The 9,699-nt window shown below is 38.2% G+C and overlaps 1 long non-coding RNA gene across 1 annotated transcript; it reads right to left on the minus strand.

The window, feature by feature from the left end:
• Window positions 1-270: 270 nt before the first annotated feature.
• Window positions 271-9,160, minus strand: LOC102136288 (uncharacterized). Its single transcript, XR_274605.5, has 3 exons — window positions 9,070-9,160; window positions 1,293-1,352; window positions 271-741 (listed from the first exon to the last, which is right to left on the minus strand). It is a non-coding gene; the product is annotated as an uncharacterized lncRNA (long non-coding RNA).
• Between the last annotated feature and the right edge of the window lie 539 nt (window positions 9,161-9,699).

Below are 9,699 nucleotides of genomic sequence, written 5' to 3' on the forward strand. Positions count from 1 at the left end.
ATCACAACACATGGATGTGGGCTTTGCTCTGTGCATGATCATGTTGGGGGTGGTACCAGGGAAGAGTCAGGAAATTAAGGGCCTTCTCTCCTCGGCCCCCCACGTTTATTCTAGATACCACGCATGGCTTGGAAACCTCAGGAAAGCTCATGGCAATAGGAGCTTCAGGGGGAAGGCCTTGAAATGTGAGTAAGGAAATAAATCAATCAGATTCCCAATAGAAAACAGACGGCATGCTCAATACAGGATGACCTGGGGAGGGAATATTTACAAAAGTGCAGGTGGGTAGGGGCACAACCAAAAGTGCAGTTGCTATGGCCTTACCATCCTTACACCTAAAGGAGGGAGGTAAGGGACAGTAACTAGAGCACAGCAGGAGACAGTGTCTCATTAGGCTCCTGAGTCTTGAGAGAAGCAGCGATCTGCAACAAGGTGACCTTGCAGGGAGGGGGGCAGGGGAAAAATTTCACTGACTTTGCTCTCATTCCTTCTGCCAGGCCTTCCAAGTAGCCAAACACAGCCATACAAGAGGGTACAGGGCCTGCTGATGAGGCTGCAGGCACACAGCAGCACAGGGCATGGATCTGGAGGGCACAGGGGGCAAGGATACAGAAGGCAGCCCACCAAGTCCTCACCACAACTCGGGGTGGTGGGAGACCAGACAAGTTTTCTTTTCTTCTTTATGCTTTTCTCCATTTTTCTAATCTTCTCAATCTTCTGATCTTCTCGCACATATCACTCCTAGAATTGCAGAAAATATTGTTTGTAAATTAAAAAGGAAAACAAACAAACAACAATAATAACATCAACAAGAAATATGCACCAAGGAGGTACCCCAGGGCAGTACAAAAGCCTTCATTAACAAGAGTTGGGAAAAGGAGGCTTTAAGAAATTTTTGTTCCACTCTGAATAACCAGCCAACCTTTTTCCACAGGACACTGACTACAACGAAGGCAAATGCAACTGGCAGTCTCAACTAAGTTCTTGGGAAGAAGAATCATTGGGGCATAAAGAAAGTGGTGCCCAAGCCCCTCTTGTTTATCTGAAGTGAATCTTGTGGGGAAGGAGGTAATCAGAGGGAAAGACACTCAGCATTCCAGGGGCATCTGTTCAAGTCCCAGCTCAGCCACTTCATCAAGGTAAAACCTCAAGCACATCATTTGCAGACTCTTGAAATCACTGTCAGGGTCCATGGTCTCGTAAACAATTAGACACTCTACAAGTCTTCCTTGTGAGTGTCAGAAGGGAGTGCACAAAAGATCAAAATCACCACAAAAGGCACAGAAAAATACCTCAATAGGCCCCCTCTGTTGCAGCCTGTAGCACCTAGAAGGCCTGTAGCACAGCTACTCCTTGAAGGGAAAGAAAACAGTCTTGGGTTAAACTGAGCAAAACATACATGGAGGGCCAGAGGCAGGTGTGATCAATTTCTCTATTTCCCATTTGATGGCCTCTCTCTCTCTAGCATTCTCCTTTTTTTCTGCCTTTTCCATGCCTCAGCCCCCTGAGTTCCCTCTGCCTGGGACATGGCCAGGAATCTCTCATGGGGGTCTCTCCTTACTTAGAGGGTGGAGGTAAACTCTCAGGTTTAGGAATTCCAGTGATTTTGAAGGTGAGTTTACTTAGTGAGTTATAGCTGGGTCTAGGGAGGCTAGAATTCCAGGGCTAGAAGTGACCTTCACACATTCTAGCATCCATTTATCCCACACATGTTTGGGCATCCACTATGTTCTAGGCATTGTGCTAAGAACAAGGGACACAAAAGGAAGTAAAAGCAGACATCATAGAGAACATTGAGTCTGGCAAGAGACAGGCATTAACCAAATAATCACGCAATAGGGGACCAGTTGAATAAATTTTAGTAGATCTACATATTGAAATAAGGTTAAGTAGAAACTCTGTAATTTGAAATTTGAATTGGAAATAGCATATGAAATTATATTATTTCCCTCTAAAAAATATTTATTTGCAGTGTCATCCACTGAAAAAGTCTGATGATGACAAGCACCCCTAGTGCCCAGATTGTGGTCTCTAAATACCATTTATCAATATGAGAGGCAGAGTTCCTTGGAGAGGTGACTGATTCCAAGGGTGAGTAGGAAATGTACAAGATGAGCCTGGGACATCTTGTGCCAGAAAAAAAATGTATATGAAGACTATGTAAGAGATACCCAGAGGTCAACCTGAAGAGTTTCCACTCCTGAAGACTGGAAATTCTTAGCAACAACAACAACAAAAAAATATATAACAGTAGATTAAAACAGCAATATAAAAATCCATGAGTTCAAAATAATACTTTAAAAAAAGAAAAGAAAGGAAAAGATCATGGTTCTCCACTAGAGGTTGCTAGGGCTTCAGCTCATTACTTCAAAAACTGGTAAACAGGCAGAAAGAAAAACATTTATTTTAACTTTCTAGTCTGTATAACTGTATTTCTGGATAATTGCATTGTTTCTGGGAAAATTTCTTTACAGAAAAATTTCCACTATTAAATGCAGAAGGAATGATATAATTCTATTTGTGACTTTAGTGGAATAATTAATTTAGGAAACAATTATTAGTGGATGCTGAAAACCTTAGAGGAAATGTTGATGGGGAATTTCATAACAAAGCAGTGAGGCTGACACCATCTAAACCTACTCATCTATCACTATTAGTGAGATAACCATGCCTTATGTGTCTACTGAGGTGAGGCAACATGAAATACACAACACCAACTATGACATATTCTTGCCTTTGAAAAATTAATCCTGAATTTTAAAAAGCCTCTAGATCTCTTACCAGTTTACAGGAAATATAGGGGACTGAAGAACAAATTAAGCAACACTGCAAATAAGCAATCAGCCCAATCTAGATTGTGAGACATTCAACAAGATAAATGACCAAGTTTCTTCAGCAAATCAATAACATGGAAAAGAAACAAAAAGGAATGAGAAATGTTTTTGTTTTTAATAAAAATTGTGTATATTTAAGGTGTGCAATGTGATGTTTTGATATATACATATAGTAAAATGATTACTACAGTCAAGCTAATTAACATATCCATCACTCTGCATAGTTGTGTGTGGGTGTGTGTGTGTGTGTGTGTGTGGAGAACACTTAAAGTTCTACTCTCTTAACAAATGTCAATATACAATACAGTATTATTAACTGCAGCTACCCTGCTGCACATTAGGTCTCCAGAACTTATTCATCCTTTCATCTCTCCATTTCCTTTGCTGCACTCCCTATCCGTGGTGTTAAAAGGTAAACTTAGGCACATTAAAATTTTAAAGAGTTTATTTGAACAGACAGCGCTTCATTAATCAGGCAACTCCAGACCATGAGTGGTTTGGGGACTCCCCTGCAGAGGCACAAAAGGAAGACTTTTATAGGATAAGCACGAAGGTAAGGCAAAGAAAATATTTGATTGGTTAAAGTGGAGCAGTAGCCTTATTTCAGTGGAAAATCCCTAATTAGAGATTTGTTGGCAGTTTCTGTTTGGTTAAGATCAGGTAAGACCCAAGGCCTTACCTCCTTAGCCTAATGACCTCCCAACTGACTATTTTAACTATTTTAACACTGGTAACCACCATTCTTCTTTGGTTCTATGAATTTGACTTTTTTAGATTCCACAATAAAGTGAGATCATGCAATATTTTTGTGTGTATCTGGCTTATTTCACTTAACATACCATCCTCTGGGTTTATCATGTTGGGACAAATGGCAGGATTTTCTTCTTTTACGGCTGAATAGTATTCCATTGTGTATGTTTACTACATTTTCTTTATGCATTCATCTGTTAACAAACACTTAAGTTGATCCCATATCTTGGCTATTATGAATAATACTTTCATGAACATGGAAGTGTAGATATGTCTTCAACATGCTAAATTTATTTCCTTTGGATATATACACAGAAGTGAGATTGCTGAATCATATGGTAGTTCCATTTTTAATTTTTTGGGAACATGCCCTACTGTTTCTTCATAATGGCTGTTTCAATTTCTATTCCCACTAACAGTATCCAAGGGTCCCCTTTTCTCTACAACTTCACCAGCACTTTTTATCTTTTGTCTTTTTGATAACAGTCATCCTAAACGGTGTGAGATGTTCTCTCACTGTGGTTTTAATTTGCATTTCCCTGATGATTTGTGATGTTGGGCAACTTTTCATGTACCTGCTGACCACTTGTATGTCCTTTTTGGGAACATGTCTATTCAGTTCCTTTGCCCATTTTTTAATCAGATTATTTGTTTTTGTTTGCTATAGAGTTGTATGAGTCCCTTATATATTTTGGATATTAAATCCCTGATCAGATGTACATTTTGCAAATATTTTCTCTGAATTCCATAGGTTGTCTTTTCATTTGTTGATTGTTTCCTTTGCTGTGCAGAAGCTTTTCAGTTTGATGTAGTCAGGATTGGGAACTATTAGAGAATAAAAGAGACTTAAACATATGACAATTGAATGAAATGAATGAGCCTTGTTTGGATTCTGATTTAAAAAAAAAACAAAACCCTAAAGAGATATCTTTGAAAGAACTAATCTAATATTAAGGAATAATTATTAACTTTGTGAGGATGGATAACGGCACGGTGGTTACATTTCTAAAAAGTCCTTATAAACCTTAGATACACGTAAGGGATGGAATGGCAGAATGTCTGGGATTCAAGGGCAGGGAGTAATGGGAGGCAGTATTATCACTGTCGAGTGGGGTGATGAGTGTCTGAGGTTTCATTATACTCTTCTGTCTATATCATGTACATCTGAAAGTTTTCATAATAAAACATTTCAAAATATCAACAAACATATGACTATAAATTGTGTGAGGTGCTGAATCAGACACCTCTGGTGTGACTTCAGCATCTGCCAGGCTTACTTATGCTTGCATCCATAGCTGGGGTGGACAGTTCCATGAAGGCTTTGATCATCCTCATTCCAGAGTGAGTCACATGTCTCTGATTTGTGGCATTGGATGCTAACTAGGGACTATCCAGGATTTTGCCATCACCACATACACTTCTACACAGCAAAGGAAACAATCAACACAAAGAAAAGGCAAGCTATGGATCCAGAGAAAATATTTGCAAACCATATATACAGTATGTCTCATAAGGGGTTAATACCCAAAATATATAAGGAACTCATGCAACTCAATAACAACAAAACACAAATAATCTGATTTTAAAATGTGCAAAAGACCTGAACAGACATTTTCCCAGAAAGGACAGACAAATGGTCAGCAGGTATATGAAAAGGTGCACTGCCATGAGGAGCTCACAGTGTAGGGAAGTTAATGCCCAGTGGGATAGTAAGCACAAGTGTCTTGTTTTAAAGGTGTATAAACTAAGACTCCTTCATCAACTGGTAGATGAAAGAGCTGGACTAGGGCTTCTGTCTTGATGCCTTCCACAGAACTCAACAGAGGGCTTTGCTCAAACTGGGCCCTCAATAAGGATTTTTGTATGATTAAGTAAATGCATGAGCAAAAGCATAGAGACCATAAAAACACAACACAATTAACAACGGAGAGTTCTAAAAATAGGTCTAATGAATAGACATTTCTCAAAAGAAGATATACAAACAGCCAACAAACATAAAAAAATGTTTAACATCACTAATCATCAGGGAAATGTAAATTTAAACCACAAAGAGATACCACCTCACTTCTACAGGAATGGCTATAATTAAAAAGTCAAAAAACAATAGATATTGGCATGAATGTGGTAAAAAGGGAATACTTTTACACTGCTGGTAGAAATATAAATTAGTACAACTTCTATGGAAAATAGCATGGGGATTCCTTAAACAACTAAAAGTAGATCTTCCATTTGATCCAGCAATCCCACTGCTAGGTATCTACCCAAAGGAAAAGAAGTCATTATATGAACTATTCCAAACAATTGAAAAGGAGGGACTCCTCCCTAACTCATTTGATGAGGCCAGCGTGATCCTGATACCAAAACCTGGCAGAACTATAACAAAAAAAGAAAACTTCAGGCCAATATCACTGAAGAACATCAATGTAAAAATCCTCAGTAAAATACTGGCAAACTAAATCCAGCAGCACATCAGAAAGCCTATCCACTATGATCAAGTAGGCTTCATCCCTGGAATGTGAGGCTGGTTCAACATACACAAACCAATAAACGTAATTCATCACATAAGCAAAACTAAAGACAAAAACCACATGATTATCTCAATAGACACAGAAAAGGCCTTCAGTAAAATTCAACACCCCTTCATGTTAAAAACTCTCAATAAACTAGTATTGAAGGAACATACCTCAAAATAATGAGAGCCATTTATGACAAACCCACAGCCATTATCATACTGAATGGGCAAAACCTGGAAGCATTCCCCTTGAAAACCGGCGGAAGACAAGGATGCCCTCTCTCACCACTCCTATTCAACATAGTATTGGAAGTTCAGGCCAGGGCAATCAGGCAAGAGAAAGAAATAAAGCGTACTCAAATAGGAACAGAGGAAGTCAAACTGTCTTTGTTTGCAGATGACATGATCCTCTATCTAGAAAACCTCATCATCTCAGCCCCAAAGCTTTTTAAGCTGATAAGCAACTTCAGCAAAGTCTCAGGATGCAAAATCAATCTGCAAAAATAACAAGCATTCCTATACACCAACAATAGACAAGCAGCCAAATCATGAATGAACTCTCATTCGCAATTGCTGCAAACGGAATAAAATACCTAGGAATACAGCTAACAAGGGAAGTGAAGGACCTCTTCAAGGAGAAATACAAACCATTGCTCAAGAAAATCAGAGAGGACACAAACAATGGAGAAACATTTCATGCTCATGGATAGAAAGAATTAATATCATGAAAATGGCCACACTGACCAAAGTAATTTATAGATTCAATACTATTTTCATCAAACTACTATTGACATCCTTCACAAAATTAGAAAAAAATATTTAAAAATTCATACGGAACCAAAAAAGAGCCCATATAGCCAAGACAATCCTAAGCAAAAAGAACAAAGCTGGAGACATCACGCTACCTGACTTCAAACTATACTACAAGGCTATAGTAACCAAAACAGCATGGTACTGGTACAAAAACAGACACCTAGACCAATGGAACAGAATAAAGAACTCAGAAATAAGAGCACACATCTATAACCATCTGATCTTCGACAAACCTGAGAAAAACAAGCAATGGGGAAAGGATTCCTTATTTAATAAAAGATGCTGGGAGAACTGGCTAGCCATATGCAGAAAATTGAAACCAAACCCCTTCCTTATACTTTACACAAAAATTAACTCAAGATGGATTAAAGACTTAAATGTATAACCCAAAACTATAAAAACCCTCAAAGAAAACCTTGGCAATACCATTCAGGATATAGTCACAGGCAAAGATTTCATGATGAAAACATCAAATTGCAACAAAAGCAAAAGTTGACAAATGGGATCTAATTAAACTAAAGAGCTTCTGCACAGCAAAAGAAACTATCATCAGAGTGAATAGACAACCTACAGAACTAGAGAAAATTTTTGGAACCTATCTATCTGAGAAAGGTCTAATATCCAGAGTCTACAAGGAACTAAAACAAATTTATAAGGAAAAAAAAAAACCCCATTAAAAAGTGGGCAAAGACATGAACAGACACGTCTCAAAAGACATTTATGTGACCAACAAACATATGAAAAAAAGTTCAACATCACTGATCATTAGAGAAATGTAAATCAAAACCATAATGAGATACCACCTCACGCCAGTCAGAATGGTGATTATTAAAAAGTTATGAAACAACAGATACTGGCGAGGCTGCAGAGAGACAGGAATGCTTTCATACTGTTGGTGGGAATGTAAATTAGTTCAACCATTGTGGAAGATGGGGTGATAATTCATCAAAGACCTAGAACCAGAAATACCACTGGACCCAGCAATCTCGATACTGGGTATATACCCAGAGGAATATAAATCATTCTATTATAAAGATATATGCATGTGTATGTTCATTATAGCCCTATTCACAATAGCAGAGATATGGAATCAACCCAAATGCCCACCAGCATGATAGACGGGATAAATAAAATGTGGTACATATACACCATGGAATACTAGGCAGCCATGACAAAAAAATGAGATCATGTCTTTTGCAGGGACATGGATGGAACTAGAAGCCATTATCCTCAGCAAACTAACACAGGAACAGAAAACCAAACTCATAGGTGGAAGCTGAACAATCAGAACATATGGACACAGGGAAGGGAACAACACACACTGAGGCCTGTTGGCAGGGCAGTGGGGAAACGGAGAGCATCAGGAAAAATAGCTAATGCATGCTGGACTTAATACTTAGGTGATGGGTGGATAGCTATAGCAAATCACCATGGCACACGTTTACCTATGTAACAAACCTGCACATTCTACACATGTATCCTGCAACTTAAAATAAAATTAAAATTAAAGTTATAAAAGAAGTCATTATGTAAAAAAGACACATGCACACGCATATGTATAGCAGCACAATTCACATTGCAAAGAAATGGAACCAACCTAAGTGCCCATCAACCAATGAGCAGATAAAGAAAATGTGGTATATACACACCATGGAATACTACTGAGCTAAAAAAGGAGTGAAATAATGTCTTTTGCAACAACTTGGATGGAGCTGGAGGCTATTATTCTAAGTGAAGTAACTCAGGAATGAAAAATCAAATACCATATGTTCTCACTTATAAACGAGAGCTAAGCTAAGGGGACGCAAAGACATACAGAGTGATACAATGAACTTCGGAGATTCAGGGTTGGGAGAGGTTGCAGGGGAAGGGATAAAAGACTACATACTGGGTACAATGTACATTGTTCCAATGATGGTGCATTAAAATCTCAGAATTCACCACCATAGAATCCATCCATGCAAACAAAACCCACTTGTATCCCAAGAGCTACTGAAATTTTAAAAAATAAAATAAAAACAAAAATAGGTCTAATTTGTTTCCTGTGACTGATTTTAAGATCCCAAAACAGCATATGAGAAAATGTGTAACTATAAAAGAAGATAGTCCTTCATCCCATAGCAATAAACTTCCACGTAAGTGTTAAGATACAAATCTTACTGTCTCATAGCTCTGCCTTCAAGATGATGAACACAAGCGTCCAGGCACATTGATGTGCGTGCAAACAGGTGTATGTGCTCCATATTGTTGCAGATAAAAATAGCTCATGAGCTTGGAAAAACAGTTTGCTTTAATCCTCGGATTTTGGAAAAACACTTGTAGCCAAGAGCAGAATCTCATTTTTAAAGATAATTGGCATTTCCTCCTCAACCACAAATATTTCAAATATTTAAATAAGCTTGATAGCATGCAGAGGCAACTCCTCAGGTCCAAGTCCTTGTGACCACAGAAATTCGATCTTTCTCCCTTCTCTCTTTCCATCCTCTCAGAGCTTTCGGGTGCTGTGATAGAATCTGTAGGATTGTCAAGATTAAAAAAAATAAGGTACTTAGCTATCAGGCAAAAAAAAAAAAAAAAAAAGTCATCATGCCTTCTTTTTTGAAATAAAGAGCAAGATAGGAAATTTTTTTTTATTAACAAGCTGGCAAGAGGAAAGCTAGTTGACTGATGAAGGTTCCAACTGTGTGGGTAACCTGTTTAGCCAGGACCAGATGGTTCAGAGAGCTGGTAATGAAATAAAACGTATTCTCTATCTAGGTCAGCACTGAATCCAGCCTAGGTCACAAATTA

The sequence above is a fragment of the Macaca fascicularis genome, chromosome 2 (genome assembly GCF_037993035.2).
Source record: "Macaca fascicularis isolate 582-1 chromosome 2, T2T-MFA8v1.1".
Lineage (NCBI taxonomy): Eukaryota > Metazoa > Chordata > Mammalia > Primates > Cercopithecidae > Macaca > Macaca fascicularis.